The sequence below is a fragment of the Aptenodytes patagonicus genome, chromosome 16 (assembly GCF_965638725.1).
Source record: "Aptenodytes patagonicus chromosome 16, bAptPat1.pri.cur, whole genome shotgun sequence".
Classification (NCBI taxonomy): domain Eukaryota; kingdom Metazoa; phylum Chordata; class Aves; order Sphenisciformes; family Spheniscidae; genus Aptenodytes; species Aptenodytes patagonicus.
Genome location: NC_134964.1, coordinates 7,376,230 through 7,400,871, shown reverse-complemented (window position 1 = coordinate 7,400,871; position 24,642 = coordinate 7,376,230). Strand labels below are relative to the sequence as shown.

Sequence of the window (24,642 nt, the reverse complement as noted above, 5' to 3'; positions counted from 1 at the left end):
CAACAGGGCTTTGGAAATATGTGTGCCGAGAGTTATGAGCCTGATTCATAATAGGAGTTCCCTCCCCTGCTACAGAGATTAATCACCGGTGCAAATGCAAACACCATTTGGGCTCAACCGTCCCAAAATGCAGCACAGCTGGAGAGGAGAGGAGCACGCTGCCGGCTCGCCCCGTGCCGCTCGCACCCGCTGATGGGGCTTTCCGACGCGTAATGTTGTCGCAGCTTTTTGTCTGCACCTTTACCTTGAGTATTATGGAAAAATAAATTTGTTATGGAAAGTCAGTTCAAAGCTACCGAGCGCTGCATGCAAACAAGGCACGAGCCCTGGAGCCTGCCCGCGCCTCCTGTTATCGGGAAGAATTACTGGGCAGCCCTGAAGAAAGCTCTGCTCCAGCCCTCCCCACCGGAGACCAGAGGAACTCAGTCCATACGGGCACAAGCTGGTTAACAGCCGATTTATCCTTAAAACACCTTAACAAATGCAGCGAGAGCCCAAAATCGTCTCCAGAGGAGCCATCCCCCTCTCACCCCCTTGGCTGCGGGAGCAGCGGCAGCTCCCAGGGTGTGTGTGGGGGGGGAAACACAAACGCCGCTCCCGGCCGCACGCTGCTCTGGGTGCCTGCCTGGCTGCTCCCCTGCCCGACGGGGAGCTATGGCTGGAAAACACACAAACCCAGCCCTGCTAATCCTGCTAATGACCCGACTGCGCCCCAGTCACGTTCCTGGCTGCTCTGCCCTGGATGGTGCAGAACTGGGTGCCTGTGCCCCAGCACCAGCGGGCAAAGCTCTCGCCGGTTAAACCAGCCCTCCTGGCGCTGTGCCCGCCCAAGGAAGGGATGGAGATCTCCTTCCCCAAGAAGGCAAGGACCAGCCCCGCAACGCACTGTCTTGGCTGCTCTGCAATTAGTTCCTTGGGTCCCTCTAATATAAATAATGGCCAGATAATTTTTAACACGCTGTTTTACCCAGCCCCAACCGGAGCAGTTTCCCAGGTTGCTGGAATCCTTCACAACCCCCTAAAGTGATTTTTCACTCTTTCCTTTTGATTCAAGAGAAGGAGAGGGATCTCGGCTCAATAGTAATTAGAGTGAACTGCAGCTTTTAAGCAGTCAAAGCTCATGTTACCACTGAGACACAAGAATGATCTAATCAGACACCGGGGTCAGATAACCAAAAAAATAAATCCTCAAGGAGATGATAACAGTTCATATCTGCCCCAAACTGAGCTGCCCGCCCTTCCCACGGCTGCTGGGCCTGGGGGAGATGCAGGGAGGGGTGTGATGGAGATCGCACAGCAGCGGGGGGACCCGCATGGGGACCCAGACACAGCAGCAGGAACCTGCCCTCATCTCCACACGGTGCTCAGCCTTCCTCCCCAGGAGGAGGAGGACTCCTGCACCTCTCCGCCAGTGTCGGCAAAGGGCAGCACCCGCCCTGCCACCTCCCCGGCTGACGGCAGGGGTCTGACGCCAGCTCCCTGAGATGGATGAAAACAGGCAGCCGTGGGGGGGACACCCTGACTCTTCTTCCAGCTGCTCCCCCCCGGTCCCACGCTCGCAGCCCCCCCCTGCCCCCAGCCCCACAGCTCCCCACGTGGGGCCAGGGGCCACGATGCCAGCAGAGGGGTCCCGCCACAGCACCAGTGCTGGAGGGAAAAACGGATTTGCTTTCCCTGGCTGCCCTCCCTCTGCCCCCCCCCAGCCCTCCTGCTGCCCCCCTTTGCCCCTCTGCACATTTAATCTGCTCCTCACCCCGAACCAAGGAGGATGCAAGTTCAGTGGGGCTGGATGCTACAGATTAGATTGCATCTGTCTGGGTATAAATAATTTACTGCTTGATGGTCAGAGTGAATTTAATTAGTTCTTGTTCTCCTGATAGAATCAGCCCACCGCTGCTAAAGCATTTCACTCCGAATTAGCCTGAAAAGGACTAACAAGGCAGTGCTAATTTTACACACACGACATCCCCCGCAGTCTCTGAAAATACAGCTCCACGGAGCACCGTGCACCGCCGTCCCTGCGCGGGGCTGGGGAGAGGGACGGCGTGAGGGAGCAAACCAGGGGCAAAGCCTGGGGAAGGAGGGAAGTGGGGTGGGCAGAGACGGGCACCGGCTTGCAAACACCCATCCCTTCTGCTTTTGCTCTACCTTTACTTCCAACTCCTGGGGGGATCTGGGGAGGGGGCAAGGGGACGGGGACCTTGTGGCTGGCAGAGCCGGTGCTGCTGCCCACCAGGCCCCCTCCTGCCTGGGCAGGGGCTCCCCAACAGCCCAGCGCCCGCCTCACCCCCCCGCTCCAGCGCCTGGGGTCAAGCCAGGCCACTTGCTGCAGGCTTGCCACTGCCTTGGAAAAACACGAACACACATCAGTGCTCCCTGGAGACACGTGCCCGGTCACCTGGAAGGGAGAGGAGAGAGGGGAAGGGAGAGGAGAGAGGGGAATGGCAGGGCCGGCCTCAGCCTTGGTCCCCAGGCGCGGGAGACAGGCACAGAGCCCTCTGGCAGCACCAGATCCCAGCAGCCCCCCAGCCCTTGGCTGCACCCCCAGCCCCAACAGACAGCTCTGCCCCCCTCACTGTGCACCGGGGCCCCTGCACGCTCAGCATCCCATCCAGGCACTGGCTGCGCATCAGCCTCGGCCAAGACAGAATTGGGCTGTCCCAATGGGTTTAGGTGCAACCCAAGGAACCGAAGGCAGCAGAAACGCCCCCATTCCAAACACCGGCTGCAATCGCTGCAGCCCTGAGAGCACGTTGCTCCAGGCTGCGTGCAAACACATCAAAAAGTGGGCATGGCCCCCAAAAGCCCACTGGAGCAGGGAAAGGGCTGGCAGCAAGGGACACAGAGGCAGCGTTAGCCGATGCAGCAGGCAAGGACGCCGGAGCTCGCAGCGCCGGCTCTCCCAGTGGGCAGCAGGGCAGGGGCAGGGCAGCACTCCCACGGCCGCGCCGGCCGCCCGTCCATGTAAAGCATCACTGCGTGTTTTCCCTTCGCTCTGTAATTAGACCCCGGTTTCTCCTCTAAGGACGGAGTCTCATTGACCGCAATGCTTTACTGGTCCTGCCTCCCTCCTCTGACCTACCCTGTCTCCACCACGATTTATGCTCCACATTAGCAGTCTACCAGAGCCGCTTCCCGCGCCGCCGGGGTGAGGTGGCACTGCAGCCGGCTGAGCCCCACCGAGCCCTGCCGGTAACCGCAAACCCCACCAAACAGCCCCGGGTGACACCTGCCCCAGGCACAAACCCCTCTGCAGACATGAACCTGGGACATTTCTGCCTGAAAGTGAAATTTTGGGGACATCGGGCCAGCAGGGAAAGACTGAGCGAGCACTTCCAGCGGCACGGATGCTCCGGGCTGTGCTGGAGGGAACCTGCCCGGGGGGGAGCGCACGGGGGACTGGATGCTCCTGCTGATTTCTGCCTGGAGAGGAGGGAGCGGAGTGGCACCTCCACCCCAAAATCGCCCCCTGGCAACTCAACAGCCGCCTTCCCCTCCAGGACGGCCGCACTCCTGCACAGTGAACTAACAGGTTCGTTTTCTCCACTCCGCTCCTAATCGCAGGGCTCTGACTCTAAGCCTCTAATCAAACATGCAGCATCTCACTCAATAAATCACCCCGTAAAGGCGAAGCGGCTAACAGCTATCGGCAGCTGTCAGGAGCCTGCAGGCAGAACCCACTTGCCAGAGCTCGCGACCTCACCCTTCACCCCGACAAACGGCTGCTGGACCACTGGCGCTGCAGACAGGGACTGCGACAACGCCGCACCGCACAGGCAGGGCCCGGGTACGGAGACGTCCCCAGGGCACAGTGGCATGGGTGGGGAGCAGCATTTCTCCCTCCTTGAGCTTGCCCTCCAGGGCCAGTGCAGCCCCAGAGTCGCTCTCCCCCCGCTAGGAGCATGCCTGTATGATCTTGCCATCTCTCCTATTTACATGTAAGCTGGGCTGACAACTCCTCTTCATCACAGTGCCAGAGTCTTCCTCGGAGGCCATGCATCTCAAGCAGGACAGCACCATAAATATTGCATAAGAGGTGTTTCTAATCTAGTTATGGGTTCAGCCTCTCACGCTCTTCCATCAGGGAGCCTTGGATTGAAATTGAAGTGTATTAGTATAATTTTATCAGGTTTTATTAAGCCTAGGGTCTTACGTTTTTGATATATAGTTTTAATTAAGTTTTAAGTCAAAGAATGCAGTTGCTCATATTTTATCTTGCCATGTCACATCAGAGGGAGGCAGTTAATCAGCACGTACAAAAACTTCCCATCAGCAGTGATGAACGTTCATGAACTTTGCCTGCAGAGACCATCTTCCCTCCATCGCTCACAGCGGGAGCCCACAGCCTAACCGACCCCTCTGCCCAGCTCCAGCTCCCCCTCTCCCCATGCCTGTGCTCTCCTGCCTCCAACACCAGCGCTCCCTCAGGAACGCACGCAGGCAGAGAGGGAAAAGCCTCCGGACAAAGAGGGGAAGAGGGAAGGCGGCCCCAAGGCAGCTGGCACCGGGGGCTGCTCCTGACCAGGCTCCGCAGCAGCAGCTGCCACTGCCAGCAGGAGAATGGGCACTTAACCAAGAGCAGGTACTGGCAACGCTGGCGAGAGGCACTGCCTGCCCGTGCTGCCGCCCCGCTGGGTCCTGCAAGGGGATGGAGGCAAGGACAATGCTCTGGTTGAGCCTGTTACCCAAAGCCCCCCCACACCCCCTTCTCCACCAACAGCAGATGGGCAAACCCAGCGTGCAGGGCTGTGCACGGCCACCCACCGTGCTTACCCAACAGCCAGCCCATGCACCACAGCGGCGAGGAGAGGGGAGGGGGACTTGGGGGGGGGTGAGGGAGGAGGGAGCGGTGGCCAGGAGTGGCTCTGAGGCCAGGTGCTCATCTCTCAGCCAAACCCCTCTGGACCTACAGCACCCCCGGGGCTCTGATGGCCAAGGGGACCCTGCCCCACAGCGCAGCCGTGGACCAAAGGGCCCCGTCTCAAACCACGCAGTGTTTTGTGCTTGATTTGCTGCCCGTCCGCAGACTCCCACCACAGGCAGGCTGCCTCCTCAGCGTGCGCAGACCAGCCAGCCCTTCCTGGGAAATCAGAAACAGGGAATTTCCCAGCCAGCGGAGCAGCGCCACGCCAGCCACGCACAGCGAGCACAGAGCCGGACCTGTTCCTTCCGCAAGCCCCTTCCCAGCAGCAGCCCTCTCTGGTTTTATGGCTGGGCCCTCCGCAAGCATCTGTACATCGGCCTGGGGAGACTTCAGCCGCATGCCCGTCCCAGCTCCGGGCTGGCTCCCAGCACCAAGACGAATGGTCACCACTCCCTCAGGACAAACACGGGGCTCCAGGCTGAGCCACGCACTGGAGCCAGGGGCCAAACCTGGATACTTCCCTCCAATGCGGGAAAAGGGAATCCCAGCCCTCAGCCGTGGGGACTGCCCCGAGCCCACAGCAGGCACCCAGTGGGCGCAAAAGCTCCTCAGGGGTAGTTACAACCCCCAGCAGCTGCCAGCCCCAGCACATCGGCACTGTCCGGGCCACTCACTCCCAGGAGCATTGCCGGCCAGGTGCACTTCTCTGAAAAGAACAGTTTGGGGACCCGAGGTCTGTGCCTATATGCCAGCAATGGCAGCAGATGGCATCGCAGCTTGCACCGCCGCTGCCCTCGCCCTCCATGGCTCCCTGGCCCGGGGATGGCTGCTTCTCCCCAAGGACCCGAGGCTACGGTGACAGCAGATCACTCACGGGTCCTTGGGAAAGGCTGATTCATCCTGGCTGGAAGGAGCTGCAGACGCAAGGCAGAGTAGAGGCTTCCCACTCACCGCTCTGCCTGGGCACCGCAACGCACCCGGCTGCAAGCGCACCCTCCCCACGCGCAGCTGGGACGACGCAGCCCCGGGCGCTCGCTCTGCATCGGCCCCCGCACACCTTCCCCCGGGTGGGAGCCAACGCAAACCCTCCGCTGGCAGCCCTGGACACATGCCAGGCCAAGCTCGGGTCTCCGGAGACCCGACCCAGAGCACCCCCACACCCCTTGGCAGCGCCAGCCCAGGCAGCAGAGCTGCGGGGGACAGGAGCTTTGGGGACACACACACACCCCCCACGCACGTACCAAGCTTCCCCTTAGCTGGGGGCAGAGATCTCAGAGGATTTCTGAGGACAGAGACAGCGGCAGTCCAGAAACATTTCAGGTCCTGGAGCTTCTCTCGCACGAGAATTGGAGGAGCCGAGTGCAGACCTGTCTCTCCAAGTTGAGGTGCTTAAAAATTTATCATTGAACTTGCAGAAATGAACTCAATTAAAAACCATTTTAATGGTATTACATTAAAAAAAATAACTCTCATATTTCCCACGTCAAGGTTCCTGTCTGTAAGAGCAGCAGAAACCTCCAAGTGTAGCATTACAAATGATGGGGTACGTGCTCTGCCAGTAAAAGCCCGCACCACCGACCAGCGCGCTCCATTTTTAAGGCAAAGACTGATGGAGCGACGCAGCCACGTAATGCAGCAAGCACAATCCACGGAGCTCCAGTGAGCCTCACGTCCCATGCAGTTTTGCTCCTGGTTTGCTCCAGGTGCTCCAGCAGCAGGGCCAGAGGAAGGACGGAGCTGCTCTGCTCCCAAGCGGCGCTCGATGAGCCACCGGCAACAGCAGCAGCATGGGGGGAGCTCACCCCAACCCTCCTGAGGGGCTGCAACGAAGCGAGGCCCGTTAATGCAGTAGGCAAGGGTGCAAGGGTGGGCACGGTGTGCCCGCCAGCTCTGCTCCATCACGGGATGCCCCAACAGGCCACACAAGCAGGGATGGGTCCTGCCTCGCACACAGACCCCACAGTTACAGCCCCATCCCCGCAGCAGCGCGTCCCCCGCTGCAGGCACAGGCAGCCTCTATCTATTTTAGGCTGCTCATGGAGAGCCCCACTTTCTACTCAGGAGGGAACCAGGAGAACCCCAGCTGCTGGGCTGCTGCCGCCGCTCGCTGTGACTTCTGTCGCTGCTTCCCCAACTATGCAGCCCTCGTCTCTCAGTGTCGCCATGCCCAGACCTCTAATTATTGCTGCTGCCCTTCCCTGACCCGCAGCCCCCCAGCCTGGGCTGGTGCTGGCCCGTGTCCCCGAGCCCTGTGGGGTCTGCACCGGCCACAAGAGCCCCGTGGCACATCCAGGTGCAGAAGGAACACGGCGGCCCCGGCAGCTCGCCCGGCCCCCGAGACAGCCCTGGGGAGGAGGTAAGGAACTGTGGGAGCTCTCGGCACTCGAGCAGAACCTGCTCCCCTGCGACCTGCTCCAGCATCCCGTTGCTTCCCTGGATAACGACGTCTCATCCTGGGGAACAGCCGAGTGGTGCTCGCAGCCGGCCCAGCAGCACGCGACTACGACACCATCAGCGACTTCTTTCCGGAGAGAAGGGAGGGAATCCCAGGAGGAGCAGGAGTGGTTCTGCTTATCAGCTGCAAGACTGATAGACTCAGGGGGATGGGGAGCGTATTTTGCATTTCCTTCCTTCTCCTTTGCAAAGAAATAGAGATTTGGGGTTGGATTTGAATTTCATCCAGAAGAAAAGAATTTTCTTTGAAAAGAAAGCAGTTGGATTGCCTAACTCTCTCTGTCCCTATATTCCCATTAAAATGGGATTTGAGGCAAAGAGAGAGTTTCAAGCCAAGCAGCCCCACTCCTGCTGAATCACTAGGAGTGTGGGTTACCCTGGGGCCACACTGTCCCGGGGCTGGGGCAGCTGCTCGCCCCTCCGTGCCTCACCGGCACAGGGACCCCGACCGCAGCAGAGCCACCGCTCACCGAACAAGGGGGGCTCAGGGCAAACAAGGAGCGGCTGCGCCGCGGCTGAGGGGGAGACGGGCCACATCCCAGAGCAACTGTCTGTGTTCGTAAACTCAGCCCATGGCAGAGCGAGGCTAAGCCGCCCTCCGGCCCACAGCTGCTGCAAGGCAGAAGGTGTGGACAGAGCTGCATCCAGGCTGGAAAGGATTCCCAGGGAGCTCGGGGTGCAGCCTGTTCATGGGCTCCTGACCTCACAGCGGCTGCAAGCACATTACCAGCCCTGGGTAGGGCTGCCCGGGCTGCCAGGCTCCCGGGGTGCCTTTGCATCAGCTCCCCCCCCCCTTTTTTTTTTTTTTTTAAAAAGAGGCAAACTCGGGTGCTTTGCTGGGATGGAGGAGCCCTTTCCACTCCAGCGTGGTTAGCACTGTTTCCTCACCGACGGTGCCCCGTCCCGCTCCCCTCACCACAGGCACCTCAGCCCCTTGCCTGACAAGGGCATCCTGCCTGCATCCTGCTGCCTGCGCCTGGGCAGCGGGAAGGCCGCTTCAGGCAGTGCTCAGCTCCAAGGCACCGCACCAGCGAAGGCTTCCCACACACACGGGCTGCAGGTGTTGCTGCCTGGGGTCTCCTGCCTCCCATGCTCAACGGGGAAGCTGCTGCCCGGCTGCACCCCGCTCCCTGCAGTGCATGCAACACCCAAGCCCTGTGCCCGCTGCAGCAGCACGCTGTGCAGCATGTCAGCCGCCCACCCTGCATCCCTTCCTCCCACACCAGCGCCAGGCGGGCGCAGCGGTGCTGCCGGGAGGGCTGCAGGCACCTGTGCCGCGGCTGCAGATAAATTTTAACTGGGCAGCAAGAGAGCAGGGAAGAGCGAGCTGGAGAGAGAGCGCGCTGCGTGTCATTTCAAATGCGTGTATTTATATCCTTCACCGACGCAGCATTCCTTTGTAAAGCCACGGAGCGTGTATAGTCAGGGCTGTCAGTTCAGCGGCATGTTACAAGTGTTTGATATGGAGATTTTGGCAGTGGGAATGGATGTACCTCGCTGAGAGGTTTATGTAAAATGACAGCTTCTGGAAAATGAAGCACTCAGTATTAAAAAAAAAAAAAAAGTACAAACAAAAGGGAAGAGAGGCCTTCCGCTCGGTGAGTCCAAAACAGATTTCTCCTCCCTGCCAGCCCGCGAGCATCTCCCCACTGCAGCCAGAGGCAGCGTGCAGGCAGTGTGCAGGCAGCGCACCAGCTGCACCAGCCCAGCTCAGCTCAGCTGGTTCAGGCTTCACACCCGCACTCCCCCGCCTCAGACCGCTGCCCCATTTCCATTTCATCACTCCTCCTCTCCCCCTTGTTTACGGGGCTGAGCCTTTTATCACTGGCTGCGCGTGGGCGTGCGCGGGCGGGCGGGAGGAGGATGCCTGGAGAGCGCTGCTGTCAGCAGGCCCAGGGAGATGCTCTGCAACTCCTGCCATCGCAGGGCTTGAAAGTGGGGGACGCTGCGCAAATAGAGCGAGGCAGCAACCGGTTCCCCCTCCCGCCATGGCAGGTCCCCCCCCCACCGCGGTGCCTTGCCGGGGGACAGACGCTGAGCTCTGGTTGAAGAGCAACTCCAACACCCATCTGGGAGTCTCCGCTGGCAGACACGGCTGGAGTAAGCCTAGCCAAGGCTGGAGGCACCGCAGGAGGAGCAGATGGGACCCCACCCCCAGACAGGTCCGGACCCAGCTTTCCTGGGGAGCAGGGGGGTTTGCTCCCCCATCGACTCCCACCAGCCCGGGCGCCCACCACCCACCTTGTCTCAACAAGCTCCAGCATCCTGCAGCCACGGGAGCAAGGGAGGGAGCCAGCCCCCTGGGCAGGGTCATCCCAGCCAGGAAGGAAAGCGGCTGCAGCACCCAGCTCTGTGGCGAGGTTGGAGCCCAGCTCGCACCTCCAAAGACGCGTTTGCCCCGGCGTGCTCTGCCGCAGCCGGCTCACTCCTCCGGCTTTACACCCTCCTCCACCGCCTCCGGCCCAGCAGGGATGTGTGCCCATGGCCGGGGTGGAAGCAATTCCTGCTGCAGCTATAATGATCCATAAAGAAGCTGACTTGTTTCTTACCTCTCCGAAATGAAGGATGGTGATTACCCTACATCCCAGTCCACAAAGCTTAATCCAAATTGATGGCCTCCTAGAGATTGCTTCTCTTGCCTATCACCCAATCTAATACCCGACTCTCCCCTACCCACGTCTACTCAGTAGCAAAACATCAGAGTAACTCACGCAGGCTCTGGACAGAAAGGCCATTTATCCTGAAGTGAAAGGCTCCTAGACGAGACATTAAATTAACGGCACGTTAGGGAGAGGTGGCAGCACCAGCCTTGCCTTCCTACGGGCCCCAGGCAGCAGGGCAGGGGTCTGCTTGGACCTCTTTGGGAAGAAACCCCTCTGCAACCCCTCGACTGTTCCTCAGGGTCTTTGCAGAGGATCCAGAGGACGGGAGAGGACCAGGATGCCCCCAAAGCCCATCTACCCAAACCCCACCATACACCCCAAATTCTAAGTCATATCTGAGGATAAATGCAACTCCAGACACACATGAGACTGTCACCACTTTGCACAAGGGCTAAAGCAGAAGGAAACAGCAGTCCTCAAGTTCTGACCTGGGTCACGGTCTGAAGCATCCCCCTAACCCTGTGGCTTCCCTGGCACGGAGCAAGCTCAGGAACGAAAGAGCATCTATGGGCTTTGAAGGCTGCAGCAAGAGTTTCCTCACTAACCCCCCATCAGAGCGGAACGCTGCAGGGAAGACCAAAGCCCCTGCAACAGCACACGCTCTGCAGAGATCCTGGTTATGGCCACAGCCATGCACCTACGCACAAAGCCAAGCAGCATCCACGATGAGCTTTCATTTCTAACAGCCGTGACAGAGACCTCAAAACTCAGTGCCCAGCTACCCTGCTCCTCCTGGAGCAGGACAAACAGTCCGGCTGCACCAGCCACGCAGCAGGATATGGCCACGTTGGATGCCAGCGTGTGTCTGGAGAGCAGCACTGCTGCATCCATGCACACCTCAGGCTCCAAACCCTGTTTGTCTGCTCAGGTGGCAGCAGAGCAGTGACACAGCACACCGGGGCAGGGTCCCTGCCCCACGCTCCCCCCCCCACAGCACCGATAAGACCCAGGTCCACCAGCGCCCAGCTCCCACCCTGCCCGAGAATGCCTCCCCGGTGCCAAGCAATCCACCCTCAAGCAGGAGCCCAGAGCCGCCCCTGCTCCCCTCCCCGGGCCGGGGTACAGAGGCACCAACACGCAGAGGGAGCAGCGCTGCAAGGCAGGCGCTAGGCTGGGCCAGCTCTGGTCAGCTATAAATATCCAAGAGCAGAAGTGACAACAAAGGCTACAGCTGAACTGTGCGCCATACGTCCTGGGAACAGCACAGTCACCGAACTTCAGTGCCCTGTATTTCCCCCCACGCTTTAGTGAGACCTGGGAGAAAGCGCTCCCTGATGTCCCATCCATTGGCAGGATCTGCTGGCACACATGCCTTTGTCCCTCCAGCGCAGCCAGCTCCTCGGCTACCCGAGCAGCAGGGCTCGCCAGTGACCCGGCAGGCGAGGCGGTGGGGGAACCTTGGCCACGGGCATGGGGACACAAACCCGTGGGAGGTGGCAGCTCTTCCCCTGGCAGCACCAGGCTCAGGACATCAGGCTCCACCAGCTCTAAGCATCCTCGTTACCGAGAGCCCCACCGCTAACCCTGAGCGTCGCTGAGCAGGAGACCAGGTGTCCCCAGCTGCCAGCAGCCCCCTCCCCTTGGCCGGCCAGCATCGGGCAGCTCTCCCTCATGCCAGCCAGGCAGCGTGGGCTCCCATGGCCCCGACCCTGGGCAGGCGAGCTGATGAACACTCATCCGTCAGCCTTCCCTTTTGATCGCTTAAGATACCCTCATTTCTACTGCACCACAGGTGTGCGCGGCACTTAAGAGCCAGAGAAGCAGCCGAGCTCCCTGCCAGGAGAGCTTACTTTCTAATTAGACAGGTAACAGCAAATCACAACAACAGACCACCGTGGGGAACGGCAGGGACTGCTGCTCCGCGGACAGCGGGAGCTCTGGGGCCTTTCTGACAGCTCCTCCGCTTGCTCCGCACTCACTTCCCGCAGCCGGCTGTGGGAATGCAGCGGCAGCCCCCGCTGCAGCCACAGCCCTGGAGAAAAAAACAGCAGGAGGAGGAGGAGGGAGAGAGGAGCTGCTGGAGGGCAGCGGGTTCACTTCATCTGCTCCCCACCACAGCCCATCTCCCCAGGCACCGCAACGTGCTCGGCAGCTCCCCGGGCACAGAGAAGTCGCATCCACACTCCCAAAGAGGCAGGCGGGAGGGAAACGCACTCTGCGCAGGATGAGACCAAAGCCACAGCCGTGCCATGGGCACTGGCCTGCCCTGCAGAGCGCTGCGAGCCGCTGCAAGCCCCGCTTGCATGTGTGGGGAGCACCCCCGGCAGATAGCACCCACCGCAAGCGCCAGGGCAGGGGCCCGCAGAGCCAGCACACCTCACTCCAGCGAGGGACACCCCATCCCGGCCCTCCCCACCAGCTCCGGAACCAACCCAGCACCCATCGCTCCCTGAGGGAAACTTCTGTGGGGAGCAGCCAGGGGAGCCCCACACCCCTCGGGGCTTGCACGGAGCCAGAGAGTTGCCGGGGAGCCCAGGCAGCCTGACTCACCGGCTGCACACCCAGTGCTGGCTGTCATCGCTCCCACCACCACGGTGGGTGGGCGGCCGCGCCGGGAGGGGATGAGCAGGGATGGGGCGGGGGGGACGGACGGGACACGGACACACCGCAGGGAGGGTGTCCCCAGAGGAACAATGAAAACAAACCCAAACCCAAGGGATATTCAAGGAGCCGCCCCGGCCAAGGAGCGAGCGCAGCCACAAACACGCCCGTCCAAGAGGAAGGTCCCAGGCAAATCCAAGAGGACCCAAGCACTGCTCTGCTCCCTCATCCTCCCCCAAATTCTCCTCAAAACCAGACAACCCCTCACGGTGCAAGGCTTCAGTGCGTGCGTGTGCATGTGTTTTCATCCCAGTCTTTAAATGAGGTCTTTGCTGAGAATTTACAATTCCCTCATGGCCTCAATCTTGCAAAGATTGCTTTTTTAACACTGTTGGGCTTTAATTCTAATAAGCCTCCTCTTTATTACGGAACCAGGTCACATTGCCTTGACACTGCAAGAAAATCTTTCATCAGGAAAGAAAACGGAGAAGAGAAAAGAGAAATAAAGAAAGGGGGGGAGGAGGAAGAAAGGGGAGACAAACAAATAAAAGCTGCTCACTTCATCCGGGGGACTTTTTCAACCAGGCAAACAGCCGGCGGGCCAGCAGCAGGGCTGCTGGGGAGAGGTGCCTTCCCGCAGCGCCGCTCGCACCCCCGAACGCGCAGAATTATTTCTGGTGCGGCTTCACCTCCCACGCACCCTCCCACCCTCCACTGCTTAAAAATGCCAAGAGGAGCAGGAGGGGAAGCTTGACAAAACTTTGACAGACATAATGAGGACAGAGTTCAGCCCTGCCCTGGACAGATGGCCATTATCACCAGCCCGGCGCAGGGCTTCTCACTACCTGGCCGGCACCGCGGGGACGGGAAGCGGCACGGCAGATTGGAGCGGCAGCGCCAAGCACCCGCGAGACCCAAATGCCCCTGCCAGCAGAAATCAAAGCCCTTCACTGGCAGGAGGAAGCGGCAGCACAGCTTCTCTTTCCCATCAAACACAACTGGTTGAATACTGATTTTCCCTTCTGGAGGCTCCCCACCCTCCAGCATCCCGACCAGCTCCCGGCCCCTCAGCTGGTCGGGGAGGTTGCCGCCTCCTCAGCTCCCTGACTTCTTGGGTTTCCCTGGCTCAAGATGTGTTATCACAAAACATCTCCTGTCACTGTCTTATGTCATGGCCATCGCCATGGAAACGGGCTGATCTCATACCCTACCTCGGCTCCCTGCGCCTGCATCCGTAGCCTCCTGGCGCAGGATCGGGAGAGGGCTCATTTGGGGCTCATTAAACCCCCTGCCTCCGTCAGCTCCCAGACAACAAGGCTCTATTAGCCAAAACACAGAGCGAGCCGGGACTCCAGGACACCAGTCCCCGCTCCCAGCGCCTCCTGCCACCTTCCCCATCCCGCTCGGGACTGGGCAGGCAGCCCCGGAGCCCCCCCAGGCCCTGCAGGAGCCTTGTATCATGCAGCGGGGAACATCCCAGGCTGTGCCGATGCACAACAGCGCGTGTCCGCAGCACATCACAGGAATCCTGCATGCTGGCGAGGCAGTTAATCTCTGTCACCGACGGCCTGCTTGCTGCCCGTTGCGGGGAAGCCTCTTCCCATGCCTGCACCGGAGCAAAACTCTCCTGCGGCACGCGGGGGCTGCGCAGTGACAGGGGGGGCCCATGGTGGCACATCCCCTGCAAGAGACATGCCCGACCAGCATGTCCCTGGTCCCCAGTCTGCTTCAGGGGACAGCTGCAAGGGTGCTCCCACATGCGACAGGCTACAGCCACTGCAGTGTCCCACAACACCCGCTCACGGGGCTGCCGGGGCCACGAGGGACACCGAGAAAGCAAAGGAGAAGAAGATGGAGGCCACTTGCGCTGGCCAGGCCACCATGGCACAGCTGCCCTGGGACATCCCAGCAGCATCCTGATCTGGGACATGGGCTGCAGCACGGGGCACCCACAGCCACACCTGCACAAAACCACCAGTGTCCCCCACACCATGCCCCCAGCAGCAGCCAAACCCAGCAGCCGATCACAGCGCAGGCGGAGACTCCAAAACCAGGCTCCTAGCACTGGTACAAGGGCAGGGGCCAGCAGCTCTGCTCAGCAGAGGCACCGCGGCAGGAGGGAGCAGCTCCACCAGCAATGAGGTTTGCACTGTCCCAGACAAGGAGCCAGAGCCCCAGCTCTGGTTTTGGAGCTCAGAGATCCGGATGGGGCTGTTATGCCGTTTAGCATGCAACAGCGTACGCAGGGCAACGGCCACACGAGGTGCATCACTGCAGAGGCAGCTCAGCTCAGGAAGCACGAGTGTCTCTCTCCCACGGTAATGGGGACCCAAACCCACCCTCCAAATTCTTCCCGCTGGGTTGCTTGTTTAGCACAGGAAAGGCAGGGCTTTACTAAGCCAAACAGCTCAAGCACAGGAGCTGAAAATGCCTTTTCCAGGGTCAGCAAAGGACGAGGCTCCTGAACTGCAGCCTCTCCCTCCACGAGAGCACAGCCAGGATTACAGCGGGGGGGGGGGGTGGCGGCACAGGGCTGCTCCAAATGTAGATGTTTTAATTCTCAACGCTAGCAGCTGCACTTAAGGCAAGAGAGGCAGGGAAGCCATGCACAGGAGTAACCATGGCAACTTCACGGAAGTTAAATAAAAACTTCTTTAAAAAAAGATAACGAGGTCCCTGAATCATGCTTTATCAGCTATGTTGCTATAAAGATCGAGATACAGCCAGCTCAGGATTCCTAATTACTTCTGCAATATACTGTAGATAGCTTTATTTAAAAAAAATCTGGCTATGCGTGTAATTATTTAGGCCCTTCTCCATACCGGGATTTGCATATTCCATGAAGCACCTTCCCAAGCGGATCTGCCTGTGAGAGCCCGCCCGTGCAACGCCTGCCTGCTTGCGGCTCTGGGGGCTCCTGCAGCTGCGCCCCGAGCCCTGCTCTCATGCAGGGGGGACAAGGAGAGCTCCACCGGCACTGCTGCCACGCCACGCCGGGACGCTGCTGGCACGTCCTCCTGCCACTGCACTGCCAGAGCCTCCAGATCGCAGCAGGAGCATCCCGTGCACCCGGCCCCGGCTGTAACACGGCTCTGGGCGACTGCAGCAGCAATGCGCTGACATGCAGATTACCTGGGCTGCCTGCAGAGCACCTCGGCGCAGAGTGATGTTCTCCAGCAGCATCCACCATTTGTACATGCTGAACATCCATAGCTGCACACAGAGCCCCGCACAGGCAGCACCACAGCCCCTACCCTGCACCCGCCGAACAGGGGCTCGAGCATCAGGGTTGTGACACCCCAGCCTTGGGGGTCACCTTGCCAGGGCCCAGAAAACAGCCAAAAGCAGTGTTTGTCCCCAGTTCAGCCAGCAGCTCACACTAGCTCGATGCCTGCTGCAGCACTACGGCAGAAATTCCTTCACTGCCCAGAAACCAAACCACAAGTTGTGAGAGATCCCTAAGCCTTTTTTCCTACAAAACAGACTCTCGGACAACCCCAGTTTCTCCTGGAGAGCGAACAGACCTTCCCAGCCTGCAGACTATGCTCGATCGTATCCATGACCCGACAGCGCTGTGCCCATCAGGCGTTATGGACCTAAATGCTGTTTAGGAAAGTTTCATTAAAACCCACGCTTTCCATCAGTCACAGCAGCAGCAGCAAAGGCACCTGATGGAGGATCTGCCAGAGCCCAAAGGTCTGTCAGCGCTCCCAGTGACCTGGGGCCTCCCAAACCCGTAGACGTGGGACACCAGTGCCGTCACCACCTGCCTCCCCTCCTGCCACCATGCAGTTTGAGCCCCTAAGAAAAGAGTACCGAAAGCTCCCAAGCCCAGCCGGGCACACAAACCCAAACCCACCCAGTGAGGATCTGGATGGTGCAGCAGCTCCATCAGTCGACATCACACCATTTCCCAAGAGCATGCGGCGTCTGCCGAGCCGCCCTGCTCGAGCGTCCACCGAAGGGGACGGGTTTACTCTGACCATTGCTGCCTCGGAGCCACTGCTCCCTTCCTCGTCCCCTGCCTGCAGCCTCGCGGGGCAGGCAGCAGGGCCCTTACAGGCAGACCCTCACCCCTGGGGCACTGCAGAGAAAACAGGGCACGTGTGGGATAGGGAGCAGGGAGAGCGCTCCGGCGGCTCCGGGGCTCGCCCTGCCGTTGGCTCCCTCCATCCACCCCAGGGATGCAGGGCAGGGAGAAGCCAGCCCAGCCGCCCCAGGCTGCCTGCAGCGAGGATCAGCGCCGCCACCTGCCCCAGCTCCTGCCCCGCAAACAGGCAGCGCCCGGCACACACGGACACACCTTCTTCACACGGGGGCCGATTCCAGCCAGCGCTGCCGGCCACGAGGCAAATCCCCCAGCACAGCGCTGTTAACTGACTGCACGTTGTCACGTTTCCATCTGGACTCTGGTTACCGGCTTAAAATGAATATTTTTTTCTTACTGGCCAATTTGCAAGGACGTCACATTGAACAAAAGGATGCCGGGTCTTCTGCCAACGAGAAGGATGCACCGTGTGCAGGTTTAAACAGTTATTTGGATTCTTTATTTTCACAGCTTATGGTAAAACTAAGTGAATTATATGTGTTATTTACTATGTTTTTAAACTCATTTAATTTAAGCTGATCCTGAATGGAAATTAGAAGTCAATTAAAACGCAGGGGGAAAGTCAGCATTTTGAAGCAGATTATTAAGTTAAGCTACATTAAACACATTGGAAGCATAAATATCTAGGAACAAGTTCTATATTTAAAAGTGGATTTATTCAGCAAAGGAAGTATCATCTGCAGTCCAGGAATTGAGGAACCAGTTATCAAGGTCAAGATTTTATCAGTAGGTCTCAGATTCTCATATCTATGTTTTACCCAGGGCTTGATTAAGAGTTTAGAAATCTAGAAAACTCTCCCTTTTTCTCCGGCTCCCTGCTTTAGAATTAATTGTTTATCGATCCGACAAGAGGAAAATATTCTCTGCCGGCTGTGGAGGAGGTGAGCCTGTTGTCAAAAGTTGTTTTATCACTTCCATAAATTCTAGTTGCAATGACTTCCTCTGGTTCAATAATGCCAGTTTCTCTAAGCACCGGCCATGCACACGCCCTGCTCACCGATTCCTTGAGATGACTTTAGCAGATTACAGGAACTCAGGCCATTGCCTGGATTCCCAGTTGCAAGAAATCCTGAATTCATCACACTTCCCAAAGGGAACGTTAGTGGTTCCACTCAACTCCCAGTCCCCTTCTTTAAACCCCATTTTTACCCACCTCCCACCTGAGCAGAGCTGTGGAGCCGGGAGGGCACGCCGGGCACTGCGGCACGCCGGGCACTGCGGCACGCCGCACGGCTGCGAGAGCGGGGAAAGGAGGGAACTGGCTGGGGCTCAGCAGCCGCCATCCCTGCCCGGGCCCTGGGCAGCATCTCATCTCCCCCACGGCAGCGCCAGCCAAGATCGCAAAAGAACCTCTTTTTCGTTTTCCCAGGTAGAAAAGCATCCCCGCAGCAGGGGCGTAGGCAGCCTGGCAGGGCCCACACGAGCATGCAGTTCCTTGGGAAAACCAACAGCAAAACGCTGGGAGAAACCAGCTTTTCCCAGCAACAAAACCCTCCAGGGACCCCCCCCCCCTGCCCCGCCGCTGCAGGATCCGTCCTTGCAGCCCCTGACCCCCACAAGCGACGCGGGTGCAGTGCGGCAGGGCCCGAGCACCGGAGCCGCTCTCTGCCCAGGAAGCTCACGGGAGCAGAAACGGCTTCAGTTTCTGAGCCATAAAGCCAAAAAATAACTAAGGGAGAGAAAAATGCAACAGCAACACCCAGCCCCGCGACGGGTGGCCGAGCTGCCCAGTTTGTCCCGCGCATACCAGCCAGAACACCTCACAGCCAGCAGCATGGCTGTGTACCGCGGCCATAAATAAAATAACAGCTCTCCTGCCACGGTGGTCTGAGGAACACGGCAAGAGCCACAGAGGGAAAACACAGCCTGAAAGGGAGCTTTTCCCAGGGGAGCTGGTGGTACCGGGACGCGGGGGCTTGGGGCAAGGGGATGACATGCAGAGGAGTTTAAAACTGCACAGATTCCGCTGTGCCACTGAGGCATGCCTGCAGTCTGGGGCTGCGAGGGGAGGTCAGGAGATGCCAACGAGGGAATGGGATCAAGGCTGCCCAGCAAAACCCGGGACAAGCACGAGCTGCTGGCAGGACAACCTGTGCCAGGCAGCGAGGGGGGAGCACGTACGCAGTGGATAATGAAACATGAAAAGGGATCCCGCACTCATGTGCTCATTTCTACCCATTAGAAATTCAATCTTGTCTAGTCTGGAAGACACAATGATGCCTGGAGCATCAGCATGCGAGCTGAGCAAAGGAGAGAGCTAGCTTTAGATTGGTTTATTAAAAATAAAGTTTCAAAAAAAAAAAATTTAATCTCAATAACTAATAACAGAGAAGAAAATTTTGCTTCCTCGTCTGGTATCTCAGCCTGTCAATTAATTTGCAAGAACGCACATCCCAAAATACCTCAAACGATTCCAGCAGAAAGCCCTGGAACAGCCCCAACAACAGCCCCTGCCTGTACTGCGAAAGGTTAGAGAGGGGAAAAAGCAGCTGCTGCCGGTAGCCCTGAGCATCCCAGCCCGGTGAGGGAAGCAGGAGCATCCTGATGGGAGAAGGCGCCGGAGCACTCGGCTCAGGCTGCTGCCCTGCTCGCTGGCGAGGCGCGGGCGCTCCCCGAGGGTCCTGGGGGCAGCGAATCCCCCGGGGCGGCCGGAGCCAACTGCCAGCAACAGCCTGGGCAGGACAGGGGCTGGGGAGGGCAGAGGAGGGTCACGGCGGGCTCTGAGCTGATACGTGGGAGGCCTGTCAGTTCGCACGCATGAAAATATGTCTCCTTTCCACTTCATTGTATTCATCGCCAACAAGCAAAAAGAGTTCGAACCCATTTGAAAGAAAGCTGCTCTGCAGGTCACCTTTCAAACCCAGCTGAGACACTGACTCACTCCACAGCCTCAGGAAAGGCACCTCAGTCTCCTGTACTTTCTTACTCCAGATGTGCAAAAAGGAAAGATGTTGCCAACCGATCCACCCCTGGCACCTCTGCAGGCTGCTCTGTGGTGATGCCCGAAGAGGTCCAGGCTCCCAGCACCGCACGACTTCAGCTGTGCACGTCCACGACTGCACCACCTCCAGCTCAACCCCCCTCCACTCAGCTCCATCTCAAACCTCACCACTGGCTCCCCTTCCTCTTCCACGGTTGTTTGAAAAGAGCAAATCATTCATAAGAACTAATTATTCAGCGTACTCTCACCCCATAAGACTATAAATTAAAAGAGAACTCAAATAAATTAAGGAACTTCCCTCATGCCTTTTATTATCTCAATAACCTTCAGAGGCATTTATCTATCGTCAGCTGATCCATTTGAAAAATTGTGACGACAAACTAATTTAGTAAATGCACACACTTAAAAACCTTTATTTATACACTGAATGAACAAATACGGCCCGTGCTGGACAAGCTGCTTGAGATGCGAGTCTGATGGGGACACTTGCATCCCCCCCGAGTGCCCAAGCCCAGCTGGCGCGTGCTCCAGCCCCGCTCCTGCGCTCCCTGCCGGCTGGGGAGACCCGGGGATCCCTCTCGGGCATCGTGGCAAACAAGCTAAACCATCCTACCCAGGGTGGGAAAGAAGAAACCTGCTGCGCAGGACAGGGGGGGGCAAAGCATCAGCAACCAGCAGCAACGGCAGCACGGAGAGAAAGCTCCATCACTGGTGAACACAGCGCACAGGCTGCCCGGCCATCCCACCGCCTGGGACATGAACGCAGCAATTAAGGACGACATGTTCTAGTGATGGGCGATGGAGAAATGAGTGCAACTGGGAAAGAGGACCTCTGTTTTGAAAAGGAGAAAAAATTCCAACCCTTGTCAAAAAGGGACTGTGTAAGCGGGGAACACATGGAATTCCCACAACTGGCCAGGTTTGGGAACGGAAAGCTGGAGGAGCCGGTTTTTCAAAGGCAGCATCACACAGAGCAAGTGTCAGCATCCTAAAATGTCCCAAAACCTTCCAGCCTGCCTAGGTCCCTCTTGTTCAGGAGCAGCAGGAAGGGAAGGGACGGGCGCCGCAGCAGCCCTGCGGCCAAGCACAGGGGTGCCCACGAGAGACGCCAGTCTCACGCTCCCGACAGCACTGCCTTGTGCCGAGCAGGCTCCCGGGGGAGATGTTTGTCGGTGATGGCTCCTTCAGCTCCTCCAGTTCTACGACGTCTGTCCCCATGCACTTCCTAAACTGGAGGAAGGAGCAAGAGGCGCGACCGCCAGGCTGGGGGGTTTCCCAGTCCCACCCCGGTCTCTCTGCACGCCTTTGGGTACCTGGGGTTGGGCTCACGGCCACAGTAGTTCACCAGCCAGCTGGCCTGCAGACTCCGGACCTCTTATCGTCAGTGCTCCAAAACCACCCCCTCAGCTAGCTACACAAAATTTATGTCCCTGCGAGAGGATCCCACAGCCGTGCCCCAAAAGCAACCACCTTAACCCTGGCAAAGGTTTACCTAATGCTGCAGCAGAGTGTTTGTGTGCCCTTGCACCAAAGCTTTCTGTGGTGCTGAACAATCCCCACAAGATCACTTCAAAGGAGAGGGGAAAACAAAACCTCCTGTATTTTCTGTGAAATAATAAGCAGAGCCTTGCCACAGCTCCCCAGAGCCAAGAACAAGTTCCCAACGACTGGCCAGATCCAGGCAGCCCTGCCAGCCCCAACCCGCTGCAATCATCACTCCACAAAAATTATCAACTTCAGGCTCTTTCTCCATCTATTATCCAGAAAAATAGCCTTCATTTCTTGCTTTGTGAGGCTTTATCACGCCTCAACCATTTTAGCCTGAAACCAGGAAGCTCTTTGGGGAACAGACTGCCTTCGTCTACGTTTGCACAGCACCCAGCACAGCGAGGCCTCCAGCCTGGCTGCTGCCTTTGGGTACCGCTGGAATGCAAATAACACCAGGGTAGCAGAATACACCCTTGAAGCGCTGAGAGACGAACCACGAGCCCCGGACATCCCAGAGAATGCCGGGCAGGATTAGCAGGGAAAAAGAGCAAGGTATTCCCCGACCTCGCAGCCTCCCGCAGCACACAGCGACCTGTGGCCACCCGGGGCTGTGCCCCCCGAGACACCCTCAGCCAAGCTGGCCCCCAGGACAGAAACCCAGGTGGCAGGAGCCACCCTGCCCGAGACCAGGCTTCCGCGGAGGCAGCGAGCGAGTTCCAAACCTTCATGAAAGGCAACCGAAAATACTCGGTGTTGTTAATGTCATGCTTACTGGAGTGAGAAGCCGAGAAATCCCTGCTTCCCTGCTCTCCCCCCCATCCCTCCACCTGCGCACACACAGGCGCTAACAAAGCCTCCCCAGCGCTCTCCAGGCTGCTCCCCGGCTGCTCCAGCCAGAGGGACGGGTCCCTGCCCCCGGCTCCTGCCAGCCCGCTGCCCGCACCTCGCTGCCCGTCCCCACGCAGGGCCTGCCCAGCACCTCGGCAGCCCGGCCGCTCCCGGACCCCCGCGCCGCGTTTGTTTACTTCAGACATCTGCCTTTAAGCGTTTGGAGGCAATGCTGCGTGCGGTGCAGCCTCCTGGCACGCACACCGATGGAGGACCGCCAGCCTATGGGCAGCTGGATAGCGGTGCTGGGCATTTACACCCGCAACACAAATAAACCAGGTGACTCCGAAGAGCCTTCTCCATCCGTCCCTCCCCACGCAGCAAGCCCTTAACACGCCAGCACAGCGAGCTCATCTTGCGATGAAATTCCTGGAGACAGGCAGGAATTCAGGAGAGGAAAAACCCATCGAAAGCTGTGCAAGCTCGCGCTCGCTCGCCTGGCTCTGCCCGTTCACAGCGGGGACGAGCTCTGCCCCCGCAGCTTCGCCCGCTCCCCAAGGCTGGCCAGCCCGAGCGGGAGCCTCTCCTCCTCCTCCTTCACCCCATTAATCCAGACTCCACCTCACCCAACTTTTTCTTACAATTTACCTTCACCTGGAGGGTGTGATTTTAATTAGCGTCATATTCCTGTTAACAACAGCACCTAATTAAGACATCCGTTAAGAACCTATAATGCAAACTTAATGAGAAGTTGTGCCAGAACCCTTTCGCAGGCACATCAAACGCTGCCGACTCCAGTTTGAAGAGACGTTGTTAACGGGCAGGTTCAGTTACCGGACCCGAGCTAAGGCTCCCAAGCCGGCACCGCCCGCCGCGGCGAAACTTCGTCCCGGAGCGCAGCGGAGCTGCTGCGCGGCGCTGGGGAGGGCGCTGCCGCCCAGGGCCCCCCCCCCCGCGCCCCGCTCCGCTCCGCCCGCCCGGAGCCTTTCCCCGAGATGCGCTCCGGCAGCGCCGCCCCGGGGCTCCCGGTGCGGCTCCCGGTGTGGCTCCCGGTGGACCGGCCCCCCCCGCCCAGGGCCACCCCGGCGGAACTTCGCCGCTCCCCCCGCCGAGTTCCCGGAGCACGATCGGGGCCAGCTCCCCCCGCCCGCAGCCTCCCCGCGGCGGCCCCGCTCCCCTCCCCGGTGCCGCCGGGCGAGGGTGGTGCCGCCGCCGCCCCCGGTGACTCACGCGCTCAGAGGTCCCCGCCGCGGCGGCGGAGGCGCAGGGCAGCCGCGGGTCCCCGCCCGCCGAGCGGCATCTCCCGAACAGCGGCGACCGGGGCAGCCCGGCGGCAGGAGGCGGCGCGGCAGCGGGCTGGGCTCGCCGGGCTGGGCTCGCCTCGCCGGGCAGCCTCGCACGCGGCTGCGCCCGCGCCGCCGCCGCCCCCGGAGCCGCCGAGCGAGCGCGCCCGCCCCCGGCCGCCGCCGAGCGCCGCGGGGGGGGCACGTGCGGCCGGCCCCGCCCCGCCCCGCCCCTCCCCGCGGCTGCCGCCCCCCGCCCGGGATCCCCTCCCCCCGCCCCCCCCCCCTCCCGCCGCCGCCGCCGCCGCCGCCGCCGCCGTGGGGCTGGCAGGGCCCGGAGGAGAGACCCAAGCGGGGCGCGGGGGGAAGGGGGGGGGTACCCGAGGCCGGACCCCACCTCCCGCTCCCAGCCCGGCGCTGCGCTCGGGACCCGCTCCCGCCGCCGCGGCGCGCTCAGCCCGCGCCCCCCTCTCCCCCCCCCGCCGCGCTCCCACCCGGGCCCCGCGCTCAGGACACGGCACCCCCCCCCCCGCGCTCCCACCGCAGCGAGGGGCTCAAGGCACGGCCCCACCCCGGCGAGGCAGGCGAGGCGTCTCCCACCCCGGCAGCGTGCTCGGCGGGCGCCCGGCACACGCTCCCATCTCTGATCCGGAAAAAGAGGCAGTTTTTTCCCTCCCTGTTTCTTCCCCCCGAGAGTGAACATGTTACAGACGCGACGATCGGGGAGTTTATTCCCGCAGCTCAGCTGTGCTTGCTGCTGCCTGCGAGTGGGCAGGGACCTGCCCCAAGGGCCTTCTCTCCATTTTCCCGTGCGTTCAGCAGGGCCAGCCCGTGCGGACCCGCAGGCGGGCGAGGAGCGGACACCCACCCCCCCACCCACCCCCCCCGGCCGCTCCGCGCCTGAGCGCGGCGCTGATTCCATCCCTGCGCAGGATGCCCGAGGGCTGGGTGGGATGCCCGGGCCCACTTCAGCCACCCGGCAGGACTGCAGCGAGGAAGGAGGTTTCCGTTCCTCATTGCGAACGCTGGGAAAACCGAGGCAGTGCAGGAAATCCTCAGGGTGTAGATTTGCAGAATACCCCAGATTCAGTAAAGCTCCATGCATGTCTCAGCCCCTTACCCTTCCTCCTCTTTAAATCTAAGGACATCTGGGCAGCGATCCGGGCATTCCCACAGTGGCTGGAAGCAAGAGTCCTTCCTTGAGCGTTATGCAAGAGCAGACCTCTGGCGTTCTCGGCTCTCCCCCATTCTCCTGCTGTTTACCTCCTCCCCCGGGAAGCCGGCTGAACACGGTGCAGAGCTGCATTATCATATTTTGCAAACCACAGGCTGTCAGAGGTCCTGTTGTCCTGCCCTTTCTCCTCTGGCTCGGTAGCGGGAGATGCCGTCTCTCTGAAATAGCCATGAGCGCTGGCTGCTCTGGCAGCGCGGGTCCCTTGTACCAGGTGTGGCCGGGAGGCCCCAGCCCCTAC

General features: G+C 59.9%; 1 protein-coding gene across 11 annotated transcripts in view; it reads right to left on the bottom strand.

The window, feature by feature from the left end:
- RBFOX3 (RNA binding fox-1 homolog 3) overlaps positions 1–24,642 on the bottom strand; it is a 191,899-nt gene that overhangs the window by 126,241 nt on the left and 41,016 nt on the right. For 10 of the 11 annotated variants that reach the window (XM_076354173.1, XM_076354171.1, XM_076354175.1 and 7 more), the window contains exon 1: positions 23,118–23,206. The exons of the other annotated variant lie outside the window; for it this stretch is intronic. The gene's annotated coding sequence lies outside the window, so the exon portion shown is untranslated. Of the gene's footprint in view, positions 1–23,117; positions 23,207–24,642 lie in introns of those variants that run through there. 11 annotated transcript variants of the gene reach the window in all.